This window comes from Haliotis rufescens, unplaced genomic scaffold (genome assembly GCF_023055435.1).
Source record: "Haliotis rufescens isolate VD_foot unplaced genomic scaffold, xgHalRufe1.0.p SCAF_8, whole genome shotgun sequence".
Classification (NCBI taxonomy): domain Eukaryota; kingdom Metazoa; phylum Mollusca; class Gastropoda; order Lepetellida; family Haliotidae; genus Haliotis; species Haliotis rufescens.
The window spans coordinates 50,105,212-50,124,948 of record NW_025964372.1 but is presented as its reverse complement, the minus strand read 5'-3'; the positions used below and the strand labels follow the sequence as shown (position 1 = coordinate 50,124,948).

At 41.6% G+C, this 19,737-nt stretch overlaps 1 long non-coding RNA gene across 1 annotated transcript; it reads left to right on the top strand.

Moving 5' to 3' along the window:
- Positions 1 to 8,154: 8,154 nt before the first annotated feature.
- On the top strand, positions 8,155 to 13,700 carry LOC125376839. Its single transcript, XR_007219333.1, has 3 exons — positions 8,155 to 8,194; positions 13,211 to 13,395; positions 13,613 to 13,700. It is a non-coding gene; the product is annotated as an uncharacterized LOC125376839 (long non-coding RNA).
- Positions 13,701 to 19,737: the final 6,037 nt, after the last annotated feature.

Here is a 19,737-nt window from a genome sequence, read left to right as displayed (position 1 = left end):
CGGAGTGGCAGGCCACGTGTTACCATTAATCGACAAGACAACTGGATTCGAACAACACACCTACGAAATCGATTCCAGCCAGCAACAGTGACTGCAAGAAGCATTCCTGGCCTTCGACGAATATCTTCACAAACCGTATGTCGCCGCCTCAGATGTGCAGGGATTGTGTCATGGGAGCAGATCGGTTTGGGGGCGGCAGCGTTATGGTATAGGACGGGATTACAGCAAGACAGAGGAGCCGTTCGATAGTGGTAAAGGGAAATCTCAATGGAGATCATCGGCCCTGTTGTTCTACCTTTTTTGCGTCGTCGTGGCCAAGGCATTGCCTTTCAACATGACAACGCCCTGCCTCATATTGCTCGACTTGTTCAGGATTCTCTTAAAAACAACAACGTGAATGTCGCTCCCCTGATCTCTCACTATCGAGCACATGTGGGATGAGATGGATCGACGTCAACCACGTGTTCGACAGACACTCCAGGAACTTCGAAACATGCTCCAGCAGATATGGACAGATATCCCACAGGCCTTTGTGTGACGTCTGGTCAATTCCATGAGACAAAGATGTGTTGCTTGCATCACAACCAGAGGTGGACACACGCTATTGGTTTGTAAATTGACATTTTGGCATGTTCATGTTTTTTTTTATGAAATCACACTTTTCTGAAGTCAGTATGGCAAATTAAACCATTTGAACACACACATGAGTCTTTTATCTGTTGTAAACCGAAATTGTTTCAGACTTGGTAAAAAAACATAACTTAAACTAAATCTTAGTCAATGTCATATGAACTTTTGTTGTTCATTATATTATTTAGATGTTGCTATGGTGTGGACCCTGTTTCACCAATCAATCTCAGTATTTACCCTGTTTACAGCTTAAGATAAACTGCAGGCCGTAAGGCCTGCTGTAATTCGAAACTATCACCCTGTCGGCCTTGGGCCTACGGGCCAATGTCCATTTCGAACACTGCCACCTTAGGATCCAGTTGAACGTCGCGGTCGTTTGGTACATCAACAAGATGGGATCCACCAAGTCGATGCCGCTCCTGTCGCTCTCAATCGACTTCTTCTAGGTGATCAACACCTTCAACACCCAGGTTCGCCCACTCCCTGTCCTGACCGCACAATCCATCTCCAATGGTCCCTTCACCTGTCGGGGGATCTGTCAACTATGTCTGCTCCCAGACGTGTTCTGTTTGCAAGCAGATTCAGCGCTTGGCTCTCTCGGTTAACGTGCAATTGGCTCCCCACGTCTTTTAAACTTTGAGATGCCATTCTTCTGCATCCATCCATAAGTTATGCTCCATCTTTGCATTTGACGCATTTGCAGAGACCTAAAAAAGCTATGCCAAGGGGGTAGCATTACAGAGGTTCACTTCTTTACCAAACGCCTCAACACAAGTGGATGTCTTTTCATGCTTATTGTCGCACTCGTAACATTGCCACTCCCACTGCTGACAACGGTTTAACAATAAGGCAAAAACTATTCAAAAAGGTACGTATACTGAACAGAACGAAACCTCACCAGAGTGCCCATCGTTATGTTGTAATGTCTGTCATTGCTCATTTGTCATAAACAGTTTGAAAGTCAGTCGGCTGAGTTTGTCAGCGGTCAGAATTATCAAAAGCACAACAGTAAAATGCCAAGGTTGTCAGCTGTTCAGCGAGCGCCTACATTTGGATGTACAAGGCAGACCATAATAAGGTTACTAAGATGTTTCAACAATCCCAGACCACTGACCTTCACAGAAACTAGAACACGCATCCACGGTACCTACTCGTACTCCATGAACTGACATGTTTCCGCTCAAAGCGCAGGCTGCTCTGACCCGGCAACACCGGATGAATTGTCTTAGCTAAGTGATGACTGGACACTTTTGGCAACGTTATAACTGGAGACGAATCCTGTTCCGTGACGAATGTCGGTTCAACCTGTTTTATGATAAGGTAGAGTTAGGGTCTACTGTAGAGACGAATGACACATCGCAGCATGTGTCCAAGTCGACCATCCCAATTGCGCCGATATTGTCGTGTTTCTAGGAAGCCATTTTTTGGAGAACGGAAGACCTCTTTGGCATCCTACAGGGGAATCTGAGAACCCAGATGTAGTCTTGAAGCTAGAGCTCCTCCCTTTCGTGTAACACCAGCGACAGGGGGTTATCTTCCAATAGACACAAAGTCATACCACATGCAAGAATCACTGTGTATTTAGTTAACAGTCATATCATTGCCGTATTGCCATGGCCAGTACAAACTTGTGACATTTATGACAAGGCTGAACATCAGTCCTGTACACCAGAGTTTTGCCCTGATTGGTGTCAACGTCCTGGATCGTGTGGAGATGTTGTGAATGATAGTCTCTCCTGCCTCAAGTGTTGGTATTGGTTTCGGGACCCTCCTGTGCCACTTGACAGTCTGTGACAAGCATCCCAGCACCTGTTCCATTATTCACACCTGTTGTCGATGCTGTGCCAAAGTAAACCTGAAAATAATGATCCCGTGGGCCCTAACCACCAGTGTTACACCAGCACCGCCATTTTGTCTTCTATGACTTTGAGTGCACCCAAAACCAAGGTACAAATGTTCCCAACTTGTGTGCGGTGCATCTGGGATGTGGAAACTGTATTACAGAGGCCTCTGGCCAATTGTGTGGGGACTGTTATTGGCACAAGGAAAGGAAAGGGCCAAGCCGTGTCAAAATGTTTGTAGGGCCTTCACTGAATGACATGGTGATTGGCTGATGACTGGCAGAAAAAAAGGAGAAACCAAAGAAGGAATGCAAGGCACTCTTGCAGTCAGGCATGGCACGCAAGCAACCATATCAAGATCACGATTATGCCAAACCATCAAAGAATGAAGAAGAACTAGAAGATCTGCTTGACGATGACATCTTGGTGACTGCCCACAACTACCGTGGTCTTGATGGACATGCCACTACTGTATCTGCACCAATATCTGGGCCCACTTGCACAAACCGATCTTAGCTCTAAGATGATCATAACTCCCATACTTTAACATAGGCTTACAATAGTCGTAGCGCTAAGATCGCTTTGTGCAAGTTGCCCCTGGTGAACCTAGAGGATAACACATCTTACACATCTTACAGGTGGTCGTGTGACGTCTCATCTTCAAAGATTCACTGATTTTCTGTCTTGATGGAGAAGTGAATGAGAAACCCACGTCAGTCACTATTATCCGAAGAAGAACCGCCAACCACTTGGGGTTGTTGGGCCGAGATGTACCTGATACGGATCAAGCAGCATAAATGTCAGCCATGTGATGGATCTTGTTTGCAGTTGTCTGTAAAATACAAAAGTACTCATGGAAATGAAAAAAACCTGTTTTGCTGGATTTAACAAAGCATTACGTAGATGTAAATACCAAATAACAAAACAACTGGAAAAGTACTGGTCTGGATTTGCTAGGTTTATCTCAGTGCTCAATACAAAATGTACTTTACATGAGGTAATTTGTAGGCACTTTCAACATTCAAAAGTAAAACTAAGTCCAAATTGACATGGCAGAAACAGGCTATAGGCGTTATGCTAATTAGGCTGGAAAAACGTTATCAAAACAACAATAAAAATAACAGATATGTTTATGTACATAATAATCATGATATTTTTTTTTACTTTTACGTTCTGATATTTTGACGATACTTCACTATCCCACAATGCCACTCACAAATCACTAACCACTGACAAATCACATGCACGTGGGTTTCAAGCACCTGTTTTCACCTGTCGTCAAGGTGTCATAGGTCATGGACATTCCCTTTTTATATGAAATAACAAAACAACTGGAAAAGTACTGGTCTGGATTTGCTAGTTTTATCTCAGAGCTCAATACAAAATGTACTTTACAGGAGGTAATTTGTAGGCACTTTCAACATTCAAAAGTAAAACTAAGTCCAAATTGACATGGCAGAAACAGGCTATAGGCGTTATGCTAATTAGCCTGGAAAAATGTTATCAAAACAACAATAAAAATAACAGCTATGTTTATGTACATAATAATCATGACCTGTAAGTTGTTGTTTGAGAAGGGAATATGTTACTTTTACGTTCTGATATTTTGACGATACTTCACTATCCCACAATGCTACTCATAAATCACTAACCACTGACAAATCACATGCACGTGGGTTTCAAGCACCTGTTTTCACCTGTCGTCAAGGTGTCATAGGTCATGGACATTCCCTTTTTATATGAAATAACAAAACAACTGGAAAAGTACTGGTCTGGATTTGCTAGTTTTATCTCAGTGCTCAATACAAAATGTACTTTACAGGAGGTAATTTGTAGGCACTTTCAACATTCAAAAGTAAAACTAAGTCCAAATTGACATGGCAGAAACAGGCTATAGGCGTTATGCTAATTAGCCTGGAAAAATGTTATCAAAACAACAATAAAAATAACAGCTATGTTTATGTACATAATAATCATGACCTGTAAGTTGTTGTTTGAGAAGGGAATATGTTACTTTTACGTTCTGATATTTTGACGATTCTTCACTATCCCACAATGCTACTCATAAATCACTAACCACTGACAAATCACATGCACGTGGGTTTCAAGCACCTGTTTTCACCTGTCGTCAAGGTGTCATAGGTCATGGACATTCCCTTTGATCTACTAATACCTGGTTATGCTCAGTTTCACAATAGCCTGGTTTTTTTCATATTTTTACACACTTTTACGTGTAAAAAGACATATAAACCTTTGATACGCTGTATTTGTGCCAAGGCCCAAATAGTACTAATTGAGTTGTTTGTATATTTATATATTTTGTATATTAACTGCATTTATTTAAAATCTGAGATCGAAAAAACAGTACTTTACCACCTTTCTAACGGCGTCTTTTCCATGATGGCGGCACTTCCGGTTCCTGTATGTCGCCATCTTGGAAAAAGACCCGCTGGTACCGATGCATACTACTACTTATGGGATATGAAGTGTCCATAATACCCAACACACATGGTCGTTTTGCTGTCCTTTTACGGCAATATCCATGCTTTGATATTAATAACTATTATTCCATGAGGATTATCTTTCAGTAATTCTCGCGTTCGCTCGTCACGCCGAAGACCCGGGTTCGATTCCCGACATGGGTACAATGTGTGAAGCACATTTCTGGTGTCTCCCGCCGTAATATTGCTGGAATATTGCTAAAAGCGGCGTAAAACTCACTCATTCATTCAATAATTCTCACCAAGGAATATAATTTAGGTAATTAACTCCTATTCGTTAATTGGTTGTTCTGCCGCATGTCTGTTTACAAAACTATGAATAAATTGCAATTGATTTCGTGGCATTTGATTGGCTAACCAAGGCGTTTGTTTGTGTTTATCTCTCCACAAACCGGAAACGAAATAAGCCATCAACATTATCAGAGTGCCTGAAAACAGAGTGGGCAGGGTACATGTTGCACTATTGTGCTATGTCACAGACTTGCTACTGTTGTCTGTGGTCTTTTTGTATTAATGATTACATAAGCTATCAATGAAGTGGTTATTGTTAACTTTTATTCGTAAGAATTAACATAAATATGTGTTATCGTTTACAGAGGTAAACGTAAAAGAACGATGTGCAGATAAGGAGGCAAGCGCGGAAATCTGCCAGCAGTGGGAACACTAGTTTGTATGTTAAACTTCCATAAACAACTCGTAATTTTGAGAAATATCAAGCACAGCTAGGGTAACATACTATTAACGCTTAGTCTCTGCTAATAATAATATAATTTTGATAGATAGAGACCCAGTGAGATGAGACTGTCCTGAACCTGTGAACAGTCTAGACTTGCTTCATTTAGGTCTATTGACCTCTTTCACACTTTCGCCATCTTGGATCGAAAACAAGGCTTGGAGAGCAAAGCTCCATGTAATGTGAGTCGCATCAGCTGATAGGGAACAGACAGAATGTTGTGCATTTCACTGATGGACATTTCAAACAAACAAAAAATGGTATCCTCTGTATCTAATACAGAAGATATTTCCCATTTAATCCTAAGGTCCAACTAAAATATGCCTGTAATACACTGGCAATAACATGTTGCTGTCAGGATCCCGGAAGTGAATCGAAAGGTGCATTTCGAGAAACAGATATTATATTCATCATAACCTCGTCGGCATATAGGTACAATATGACAGTACATTCAATGAAAGAAGTTTTGTATCGTAAATGAACCGCATAACATGTAACAGGTCAGTGTACTTTTGCAAATTTGCTCAGTAATGCGCGGCTTGGCGAACTCGAGATCGTAGATCATGTTCATTTCACGTTTCATAGTGGTGGTTGCTGCACAACGCACTGTCGTTTTGCCATGAGTGCAGTTGACAAAAAACACTTTTTCTGCTATGATTTTCATCTAAACATATTACGATGTAAATGAAATTAGTTCACAAAATAACTCGTGTGTCAAAATATATATTCAGAAGGGGCGATAACTCTATTCAGTGTGTACAATTAAGAATTGACCTTCACCTTGTGTGAGTTCATTGGAGTATGAACCTTCATAGAGTGAGGGCCAAACTGTATGAACGTCGGAGCTTGCGACGACGTTCATACAATGTTTGGCCCTCACCCTATGAAGATTCATACTCCAATGAACTCACACAAAGTGCAGGTCAATTCTTATAATTTTTTATCACAATTTCTTACCTCAAAGGATGTAGGCCAAGATCTAAACACAATTTTATTTTTTAGTACAGGCGACTTCATGTTTACACTGGCAGCCAAACAACAACCAGCTATATCGCAGAATAAAATAGTTCCCCCAAAAGAGAGTGAGTGAGTATGGTTTTACGCCGCTTTTAGCAATATTCCAGCAATATCACGGCGGGAGGACACCAGAAATGGGCTTCACACATTGTACCCATGTCGGGAATCGAACCCGGGGCCTTCGGCGTGACGAGCGAACGCTTTAACCACTAGGCTACCCGACCGCTCCCCCCCCCCCCCCCCCCCCCAGCAAAAAAAAAAAAGAAAAAAAGAAAAAGAGAGGTGACATGAGCGTATGGATGCGTCAAACAAACACCAAGGTAAATTCGTAGATTGCTGGAAACAATCACTGTCAGCCTAAACACAGATCGAGTTGATACTGACGATAGTTTGGGTGTGCATTTTATTCGTTTGTTCATTAGGATGGGCCGTAGCAAGGAAATTCGTGAACAATAATGCAGTCAAGCTATCTTACGTTTCTCAATGTATACTAAAATTCTGAGACCAAGATTAAAGATTCTTAATGATCAGAAATATTGTGTATGTATGTTTTCGTGCTAAGGAATTCCCAGGGGTTTCCCCAGGAATGTGGAAGTAGTCCGTTAGTGTGTACGTCTTTTCAAGAACACGGTCTCATGAAAAACGTATGAACGACAAATTGTGTCGTTCATACACTTAAGAACGTCAATTTCGCGGTCATGTGACCGACCTCTCGTCCAATGGAAAAGCCGTATATCGTGTAAACTTCAAATTAAAAAATTATTGACAGATGAAACTTTACTTGTTCTTCAAACATCACTTATTTAACCGATTATTAACAATTGAGAATGCACCGTGCACGACAAAAGCAATAATGTGTGAAATATGTTTAAAATAAGTTCAAAGGAAACCTAATCCTGTATGATGATAGGTAATTGTTTATCAAAAGGAAGCTGCTAATACATCTATCCTGAATAGTTTGAAAATGTCTTGACCAGATATGAGTACAGATAAAATAACAAAAGATGAAAAGGATTCAACTTCATTTGGTAATCAAGCCAAGATAAAATATATGTATCGGTACAAATCATGTTGATGGAACAATCTGGATTTCTCATATTCAATAAAGAAACCAAAATTGTGTCTTTATTTCTCATGATATAAGTTTTCAAAACTTAACATGGACCGGGTGTCTTTGTCTGTCAAAAGCACCTAATTAAATTCCAGGAGAAAATAATTTTCTTGCTTGTAAACAAATGGTACAATGTGTCAGTGAACAAGGCATTTCACTTCCTCGTCCTTTGACAAGATGCACATTGTAACCAGTCTGTTACTGTCAGCAGAAAGCTCCTCCAGACCGGATACTAGTACTTCAGCCTGTATAGCACGTGCACACTGGAGTACATGATGGGATATAAGCATGCTACGCAGAATACAACCGCCACTTACTCTATGGCTCTCTCGGGAAGCACACGGGATTAACTTCAGGCTCCGTAAGTAACGTCACTTTGTGTCTTAGCCTCCGTTGTCTTAGTGGTAGAGCGTCATACCAAAAGGCGTTTAAAGATAGTAATTGTTGTTACGCCGTCTGGCATTAAGCGGCTAAAACAAGAACTGGTCAGCTCGGAGTCAGTATACTGTCTGACGGGGATATTAATGTGAAACTGCGGCATGGTATCTCAGTGGACTTGCACTATAAATCGGTATCAGGCGAGACTAATACAAGCAGACACACACACACACACACACACACACACACACACACACACACACACACACACACACACACACACACACACACACACACACACACACACACACACACACACACATTTCGGTTAACTGCAGCTGCCATATTACCATATTAGTATTCATATCCCTTTAACTAGATATGAAAAAACGCCGTTAAATCTACAATTAATGCAATAAATTAATAATAAATACAAATTCAAACTTGTCAGCCATATCTGAATGCAGTAGGTCAATATTGCTAATTTTAAAAGATATTTGCTATATTGTTACTCATATCACAATGACCGGAAATGGGAAACGCCTTTAAAATCTACAATCAATGGAATTCATTTTGCAGTTGACAATACAAGCTTATGAGCAAGTTTTTAGGCTTTAAAACATTGTATTACGGTTTATCGCTGATCTTTTCGACACCCATCTGGGCAACCAAATCGCTTGTTGACGTCGGCGCATGCCCTCACTTTGTGAACCCAACTTCACCTTGGTCGATCCAGTGTTTCCTCACACCCTTCATCCAGAGCGGAGATTACTAGACACCATTCTCCTTATCAATCCATTGGCGTCCGCACCTCAAGTTGTGGCTAATAGAGACGAATGTTTGAAGCTGGGGGCCGCATTTTCAAAATCTACAACTGGCAGGGCTTTGGTGAGCCGACAAGCATTGCCTACATAAGGACAACCTCGAGTTCAAGGCTGTGATACTGGCAATATCTCATTGTTCGGGGTTCCTCTGTTCCTCTCACCTCATGATCCATGGTAGTTTGATACATCAGCAAGATGGGATCAACCAAGCCAATGTCGCTCCTGTCGCTCGTAATCAACTTCTTGTAGTTGATCGACTCCCTCAACATCCAGTTACTGCACTCTACTTTCTCGGTGTCTCAATATGATAACCAACTCCCTGTCCCCACCTGACACGATGTCCCCAATGGAATGGTCACTTCACCCGTCGATCTTTTGGTGGATCTGCCAATTGTACGTCTAAGACGTTGATCTGTTTGCAAGTAGATTCAATGTTTAGCTCTCCCAGTTATTGTCTCCAATCCCCGATCCTATGGCTTGAGACCACGATGCCCTGAGGGTCTCCTGGTAGGACCTCAACCGACATTCTTCCTAGGGTCTTTCAAAAGGTTTTGGTATCTGCTTTTGGTCGCGCCCGTTCGTTCAACGTGCAATTGGTTCCCCATGCCTTTCAGTTCGAGTTGTTTTCTTCTGCAGCATTACTTCCAATTGTGCCATTGCGTATGGGGTGAGCAGGGATGAAATTGGGTTTAACGTTATGTCAAAGATTATTGCACTTATATAGCGACGTGCATGCACGTGTGTGTGTTCCTGTTTGAACAAGTCCGGACTGATGCCGATTTATACTGCTAGCTCACTGAGATACCATGAATAGCCAACTCAGACACAGTGTACTGACTCCGAGCCGTCCAGTCCTTGTTTTCGCCCGAGCGCCAGACAGGGTAACAAGTACTATCTTGTAATGTCTTTTGGTATGACACGGCTGGGGATCGAACCCTTGACTTTCCGTTGTCCAGGCGGACGCTCTACCACTAGACCGCGGAGGCAGTCCCATCGCGTTTGACACATTTGCAGAAATCTCATGTCACGAAAGTTTATCCCAATAGGGTGGCAAAGACAATTTCCGAGGCTCACCACTCAACCAAACGCCTTTACGACATTGCAAATACGTTTTTTCAGTCTTATTGGCGGGCTCATGACATTTCCTCTCCCACTACTGCTTCACCACAACATATCGCTGATTATCTTCAACACCTCTGATACAGACGGAAGCTCAGGGAGTCTACTCTGGCCATGTATCTCGCTGCTATCAACTGTCATTGCCACTACCACGGGATCAAACGATTCTACCATTGCTAAATGTCAATCTCTCAATCGGTCCTACTAATTGGTGGACAAGTTATCCCGGTTTGGGCCTCCTGCTTGGAATCTTTAATAATCGCCATTTATCTTTGGCTAACTACGAATAGCTTGCTGCTATAGTTTTAATGTTGAACACTTTCAAAACCGTTTTTTACTAGCTCTTGTGACTGTAGCACGTATTAGTGAGATCCACAGTCTGGATGTCAACTTGGTGCAGTTTGAACGGTCCTTGAACAGGAAGGTTTTTCTGGGCCTTTGCTGGAATATTTTGCAAAGAACCACCTTCCGGGACAGCCTTGATCAGCGTTTCACAATCCTATCACTCACCTCTATCTTGTGCATGGATTACCTCTCCTTATGTCCAGCGAGAGTGCTCCACTTTTCCTTTAGCAGCTGCAAGTCCACCTCTGCAGTCCCAGAAAAAAACTCGAGCTGTCACCTCCACCATGGCCTTACACGCTCATAACCTACGTGTGTACCCACTCTTTTACTTGTGCTCGTGAATATACTAAATAGATCAGTGTTTATTGTTTTTTCATTGTTAAGGTTTCCCAGTCCGATTTCCTGATTGGAGGGTGGATTCTCTTGTATGTAGATACTTCGGTCTTAGAAAATGAACTTGTCGCAAGTCATGACTGTTGTGCACAGTGTCCCGAACCTTTATTTCACTCATCTCTTCCTTTTTTTGCCCCCGCCGCGCGAAAGCGCGGAGCGGGGAACATAGTAATCACGACCGTCCGTACGTCCCACCTGTTTGTTGCCGCGATATCTCAAGAACTAAACACTGGATTGTCTTCATATTTGGAACTATGGTGTATATACAGACACCGCAGACACCAGTCGGTTTTGGTGACCTTGACCCCATTTTCAAGGTCACAGCAGGCAAATCTGCTTTTGGAGTTGGAAAACGGTGTTGCCGCACTATCTCAAGAACTAATCGCTGGATTGTCTTCATATTTGGTACTATGGTGTATATAAAGACTCCGCAGGACACAAGTAGATTTTGGTGACCTTAACTTAATTTTCAAGGTAACAGCAGGGAAATCTGTTATTCGAGATGGAAAACAGTGTTGCTGCGATATCTCAAGAACTAATTTCTAGATTCCTTCATGTTTGATGATTTTGGCTAACGGGTTGGAAAACGGGTGTTGCCTCGATATATCTGCCTTTCTTTTTTTCTGTGTCATGTTGTTATGCAAATATGACAGACATGTCTCTATATGAGCAGCCATGAGCCGATTTGATTTGCAGGAATTTTGGTAATTATTTCTAATGGTACGACAAATAGTTCCATGGAGGAGGAAACACAAAAAATAATATTATTCAAAAGGAATAAAATATTTGGGGTAAAAAACACATATCGCGGCGGGGGACATTTCGTCACTTTGTGACAAATACTTGTTTTCCATGGTTGTGATTGATAGCCTTGACGAAGCGTCAAAAGAGATATCGAGCAGTCACATGCTGTTGTCTGTGATAGTATAATGATAGTATTGTGACCTGTCTTGTAGAGACTGGAGCCCCCTTCAGGATAAATTATAAGTTGTACGCTGTATCGCTTCTTTCTTTACACATATCCGGCCGTTCATGTAAAGATGTCATACATGGAAACACGTTCCCAATTCCCTGATCTCATACTGACACGTCCGACAAGCATATCAGGATCGTTTCACCAATTGTTGGTGTGTTTTTCTGTTCACGAGTTGAAAGACCTTTCATCCAAACCTGGTACATGTATTAATCAAGGGCTGTAAAGGTGCCTTTTGCTATTTAGGTTTTTTTAACAATTTGATTTTTCCTTGTTTTCTTGAAAATAATTTAGACTCGTATCCAGGGCAGAACTAAAATACTATTCAACATTTTTTATCCAAACTTGGTATTAATCATAAGTTGAAGCGGCGCCTTTTGCTATTAAGGCATTTTAATGTTATATATTTGTTCCTGTTTCCATGGCAAGAGGTTTGACATTGACTCATAGTTTTAGTGTTCATAGTGTTTATAGTTGTGTGTTTGTTCGCACCATATCTCTAAAACAAATAGGTATTCTTTCAAGAAAAATTTGCACACACAAAGACCAGGTTGTTAACTGGTGCCTTTCGCGAATTAGGGATTTAAAATAAGATTTTATCCTGTTTCAATAGAAACAAGTTTGATTTACCTGAAACAACGGTGTCATGTGTCATTGACGGAGCAGAACTAAAAAACATTTTTCATTCAAGTTTGGCAAAAAAATTGAAGTTAAAAACTATTCTTGTATATGGACAGACAAATTAGAAAGAAATTCTCTCATCAAGTATGCCTTAAAGTAACAGTCATTTGATTTGGGGGTTTTCGAATTTGGGGATGCGGGGATTTGTCTTCTGCTGATGACGCTTGTTATTACACCCATTACAGTTTGAAGTAAGATTAGTTTTAACTTTTATATTTTTTTGTTTAACGCCACACTTAGCAATATTCAAGCAATGTGACGGCGGTCCGTGAGATTAGTAATGAATATTACTCAGATATACTCGCCTAACCAATGTACAGTCATCCTTTGTCACATATCCTTTGTTGAATATTTTCAAACAAAAAAATCCTATCCGAATCCTATCCTATCCTTCAATCTCTTTGAAAAATCACTGGGTGGAATTAACAGGATTGTGTGTGTCATCCTTTTAATAAATGTTCTGTAAATTTCGAGCTGTTAATTTAATTGTGTTTTGACAAAGTCCGACACAAGGTTAGAAAGGTCTAATAGAACGGATAAAGCCGTACATTCATATATTACCTTCTCCTCTGTGGCAGAGGCATTCAGATAAGCAAAATTTGCTTGTTTGCCAATTCCTAAACTTAATGGAAATAAATATGTTTATTTCATATATTACCTTCAGTGATCATCGTATCAGAGTTATGTCCCCTTGACGGTCGTCAGCGAGGACCATGGGAAACCTTTTGTACCGCAACCCTGTTGAAGCCGATGATCGCCAGAATCCTCCTGAGATCAGAGCTGAAGTACATAGAGAGCTGGAACAGGGGAGACAACCCACATCCACATCTACAACACAACATGTTTATTGTGAGTTACATTTGAATATCTTACTTTACTTCATGTGTTGCCAAATATGGCTGAAACATTGCTGATGTGACGATCAACCTTAACTCATTCACTAACTCATGAGTTGCCAATCAAAGTTCTTCCAATAGTTCTTAAAGAAAGTACTAGTATATAATCAGTGTTGATCTCATTTTATGTAAGACTAAAGGTTTCTGGTAATGCTTTTTCACTGTTCCAGATCAGTGCCCCATGTCACAGACCAACATCTCTAACGCCTCTAATGTTGGCCTTGGGGAGAAGGGACATGTTTCCCTTGGGGAGAAGGGAAATCAGGGATGCCTCACACAAGGCAAGAATATCTCATACCATTAAATCTTAACTTTGGCCCCTTAGACAAGGCCTTTCACACCAGGTAACTGTAACTTTGACCCCTCAGACACGGCCTTTTACAGTAGTAAGCTGTAACGTTGATCATTCAGACTTGGCCTTTCACACTAGGAAACTGTAACTTTGAACCCTCATACACAGACTTTTACATTAGGAAACCGTAAGTTTTAACCCTTAGGCATGGCATTTCACAGTCAGAAAGCAGCTCTCTATTTGTTTACTGTTCTCGCTGTTGAAGTGTTTCTCCCAACTAATTAAAACATCGACCAATCATAAAGCTGCAATTCGACACCCCTCCACTCTGTACGGATCTGATGTCAGTCATTTGCGCCCAGTTGGCTTCAAACAGCATCATTTTGCCTTCACTGAAGTGAAGGTATCCAATGGCAATGAACAAAAAGTGGGGTGTAGGTAGTCAAATTCCATCTCCGAATTGCCCCAGACTGGGATGATAATGTCTGACTCTTGTTCAACGTGCGAATAATTCCAAAATGAGAGGAGAAAAGTGTCATTGTTAATGTGGATCATGTTTTCTTCTTCTTCAGAAAGTGTCATCACAAGAATAGACAATCTGAAAAAGACTTTTGTCCAAATCCACCAACTAGTGACAGCAGAGGATCTTCTGGAAAGGTATGGCCATGCTGCTATCTGTGGAGCCCCAGGAGACGGGAAAACTAGCATTGCACTAATGCTCTGTAAGAAATATCTCAAGAAACATTATGAGGTATTCTTCATAGAACATATTGAACAGCTTGGTGCGAATGTGATCATCAAACGGCACAATCACATGTTAATTGTCTTTGATGACATTTTCGGCTCCGTTACATTTCCAACTAATTTAGAAAACACACAGAAAGTGTTCAGTGCCTTGGAAGAAGCTTTACAGATTGACATTCTGGAGAAGGAATGTAAGACCAGATCCAACCAGGGTAGGAGACAAGCGGAACCAGGCCAGGATAAATCACAGCCAAGTGAGAAGGAATCACAACAGACATTCAAACTCCGCTTCCTTTTCACATCCCGAACCTACAACTGGAATGAGGGACGTGCAAGACTCCATCAGTTCAAAGTCAACCTATTGAACCTGCATCGTGTCATTGATTTAAGTAAGAAATGTCTCACAGAAGACGAAAAGGAGACTATTCTCAGGTCCCACATGCGAAGATACCCAATGTGTGACATCTCTGAGGAAGATGTGAAGACTATCGCTCATTTACAGACTAAAATGTTTGGATATCCTCTGATCTGTAGCCTATACACATCTAACCCAGACTTACATGTGCTATCGCCTCAAGACTTTTTCCAGAATCCCGTGACATATTTGAGAGGCCACCTCGACACTATTGTCCGTGAACGCAGCAGCAGGTCTGCAGCTCTTATTCTTCTCCTTCTGTGTGATGGGAAACTGGACCTTGTTTCGTTCCAGCTTGGTAAAGGAGAAACAGATATGTTTCAAGTTGTGAAGGAAGTGGTTCCATCTTGCACTCCTACAGAGATTGGTAACGAGATCGGCAATTTAACTGGAACCTACTGTACAGTGGAGAAAAACATGGCTTTCTTCTCACATCCATCCATTTATGATGCAACAGCTTGTGCCTTTGGAAACTACAATCCGATTTTGTTGCTGCAACATTGCTCATTGAAGTTTTTATACGAAAGAGTAAAACGGGAAAAGAGAGGCCAGCAACAGCCAGCAATCACTGATGATGTCATAAACCTGATCCACCTCAGTCCTGATCTGTACCCCTTGGTGTTGTCGAGGCTGGTGGAAGGTATCCGACAAGGATATTTCAAGTGGACTTTAAAACACCCTATTTTCAATAATGACATATCCAGTTCTTTTACAAACGATCTCTTTGATAACTTGCCACAGATAATTCAACAGAAAGATAAAGAGTTTGGAGAGTGTTTCTTTTATTGGGTGTTACAGTCAGATAATCATGCTCTGTTTGAACAATCACTAGAAATGCTTGGAAAAAAGGAAATTGGTATGGCACTTTCACATAGGTCCATAACTGATCTCCGTTCTGGCATAGTGGCCTGTGTGCAACATGGTAGGCTCAGTTATCTCAAACAGATCATAACAGTGCTCAACGCTTGTGAGGCATTTGATGTGAACATGACAAAGGGAGACAAATCCCTCCACATGATTGCTGCAGAATCAGGCCATTTGGATGTGTTCCAATTCCTGTTAGAGGAAGGAGCAGATATCACACTAACTGACAGTAAAGGCTATACGTGTCTTCATCATTCTTGTAAATCAGGAAGCACAGACTTCACCAGGGTTATTGCAGAGCGTGTTCCAGGTATGATAAATGTGCCTGGCTACGACGGATGTACACCAGCCATGTTGTGCATTTCGTCAGGAGCAGATGAAGATTTAAAACTCCTTGTGAAGGGAGGGGCAGATCTTAGTATCACCGACAAGTGTGGCATAAATTGCCTCCATTTGGCATGTAAAATGGGGTCGGTATTTATAGTCAAATATTTGATGTCACTCAAAACATTTAATATCAACTGTAAAAGTAGAAAGTTGAAGACACCAGTCATTATGGCAGCAGAAATGGGACATTATGATGTGTATAACCATCCTGTATCAGAGGGGGCTTATCTGTCACTTACTGATAAAGACAAGAGTGATTGTCTGATGCTGGCATGTCAGGGAGGAAACATGTCTGTTGTGAAACATCTCCTATCACTGAAAACATTTGACATCAATAGAAAAGGAGGCTCTTTCATGCAGACACCAGTCATGATGGCAGCAGCTGGAGGGCATTATGATGTGTATAACCTTCTTGTATCAGAGGGGGCTGATCTGTCACTTACTGATAAAGACAACGATGACTGTCTGATGCTGGCATGTCTCGGAGGAAACATGTCTATTGTGAAACATCTATTATCACTGAAAACATTTAACATCAATAGAAAAGAAGGATCTTTCATGCAGACACCAGTCATGATGACAGCAGCATTGGGACATTATGATGTGTATAACCTTCTTGTATCAGAGGGGACTGATCTGTCACTCACAGATCAAGACAACGATGACTGTCTGATGCTGGCATGTCTGGGAGGAAACATGTATATTGTGAAACATCTCCTATCACTGAAAACATTTGACATCAATAGAAAAGGAGGCTCTATCATGCAGACACCAGTCATGATGGCAGCAGCTGGAGGACATTATAATGTGTATAACCTTCTTGTATCAGAGGGGGCTAATCTATCACTCACAGATCAAGACAATCATGACTGTTTGTTGCTGGCATGTCAGGGAGGAAACATGTCTATTGTGAAAGATATCCTATCACTGAAAACATTCGACATCAATAGAAAAGGAGGCTCTTTAATGCAGACACCAGTCATGATGGCAGCAGAAAGGGGACATTATGATGTGTATAACCTTCTTTTATCAGAGGGGGCTGATCTGTCACTTACTGACAAATACAACAGTGACTGTCTGATGCTGGCATGTCAGGGAGGAAACATGTCTATTGTGAAACATCTCCTATCACTGAAAACATTTGACGTCAATAGAAAAGGAGGCTCCTTCATGCAGACACCAGTCATGATGGCAGCAGCTGGAGGACATTATGATGTGTATAACCTTCTTGTATCAGAGGAGGCTGATCTGTCACTGACGGATAAAGACAACGATGACTGTCTGATGCTTGCCTGTAGTGAAGGAAACATGTCTATTGTGAAACATCTCCTATCACTCAAAACATTTGACATCAATAGAAAAGGAGGCTCTTTCATGCAGACACCAGTCATGATGTCAGCAGCTGGAGGACATTATGATGTGTGTAACCTTCTTGTATCAGAGGGGGCTGATCTGTCACTTACTGACAAAGACAACAGTGACTACCTGGTGCTGGCATGTCAGGGAGGAAACATGTCTATTGTGAAACATCTCCTATCACTGAAAACATTTGACGTCAATAGAAAAGGAGGCTCTCTCATGCAGACACCAGTCATGGTGACAGCAGCTGGGGGACATTATGATGTGTATAACCTTCTTGTATCAGAGGGGGCTGATCTGTCACTTACGGATGAAGACAACGATGACTGCCTGATGCTGGCATGACAGGGAGGAAACGTGTCTGTTGTGAAACATATACTATCAGTCAAAACATTTGACGTCAATAGAAAAGGAGGCTCTTTAATGCAGACACCAGTCATGATGGCAGCAGGAAGGGGACATTATGATTTGTATAACCTTCTTGTATCAGAGGGGGCTGATCTGTCACTCACGGATGAAGACAGCAGTGACTGTCTGATGCTGGCATGTCAGGGAGGAAACATGTCTATTGTGAAACATCTCCTGTCACTGAAAACATTTAACATCAATAGAAAAGGAGGCTCTTTTATGCAGACACCAGTCATGATGGCAGCAGCTGGAGGACATTATAATGTGTATAACCTTCTTGTATCAGACGGGGCTGATCTATCACTTACGGATGAAGACAACGATGACTGTCTGATGCTGGCATGCAGTGAAGGAAACATGTCTATTGTGAAACATCTGCTATCACAGAAAACATTTGACATCAATAGAAAAGGAGGCTCTTTAATGCAGACACCAGTCATGGTGGCAGCAGCTGGAGGACATTATAATGTGTATAACCTTCTTGTATCAGAAGGGACTGATCTGTCACTCACAGATCAAGATACCGATGACTGTCTGATGCTGGCATGTGAGGGAGGAAACATGTCTATTGTGAAACATCTCCTGTCACTGAAAACATTCGACATCAATAGAAAAGGTGACACGTCTGGAAAGACACCAGTCATGATGGCAGCAGGAAGGGGACATTATAATGTGTATAACCTTCTTGTATCAGAGGGGGCTGATCTGTCACTTACTGATAAAGACAACAGTGACTGCCTGGTGCTTGCATGTCAGGGAGGAAACATGTCTGTTGTGAAACATCTCCTATCACTCAAAATATTTGACGTCAATAGAAAAGGAGGCTCCTTCATGCAGACACCAGTCATGATGGCAGCAGGAAGGGGACATCATGAGATGTATAACCTTCTTGTATCAGAGGGGGCTGATCTGTCACTTACTGATAAAGACAACAGTGACTGTCTGATGCTGGCATGTCAGGGAGGAAACATGTCTATTGTGAAACATCTATTATCACTCAAAACATTTGAAATCAATAGAAAAGGAGGCTCCTTGCAAACTTCAGTGATAATGGCAGCAGGAAGGGGACATTGTGGTGTGTATAACCTTCTTGTATCAGAGGGGGCTGATCTGTCACTTACTGATAAAGACAACGATGACTGTCTGATGCTGGCATGTCAGGGAGGAAACATGTCTATTGTGAAACATCTTATATCACTCAAATCATTTGACATCAATAGAAAAGGAGGCTCCTTGCAAACATCAGTCATGATGGCAGCAGGAAGGGGACATTATGATGTGTATAACCTTCTTGTATCAGAGGGGGCTGATCTGTCACTTACTGATAAAGACGACAGTGACTGTCTGATGCTAGCATGTCAGGGAGGAAACATGTCTATTGTGAAACATCTGATATCACTGAAAACATTTGACATCAATAGAAAAGGAGGCTCTATCATGCAGACACCAGTCATGATGGCAGCAGCTGGAGGACATTATAATGTGTATAACCTTCTTGTATCAGACGGGGCTGATCTATCACTTACGGATGAAGACAACGATGACTGTCTGATGCTGGCATGCAGTGAAGGAAACATGTCTATTGTGAAACATCTGCTATCACAGAAAACATTTGACATCAATAGAAAAGGAGGCTCTTTAATGCAGACACCAGTCATGGTGGCAGCAGCTGGAGGACATTATAATGTGTATAACCTTCTTGTATCAGAGGGGGCTGATCTGTCACTCACAGATCAAGATACCGATGACTGTCTGATGCTGGCATGTGAGGGAGGAAACATGTCTATTGTGAAACATCTCCTATCACTGAAAACATTCGACATCAA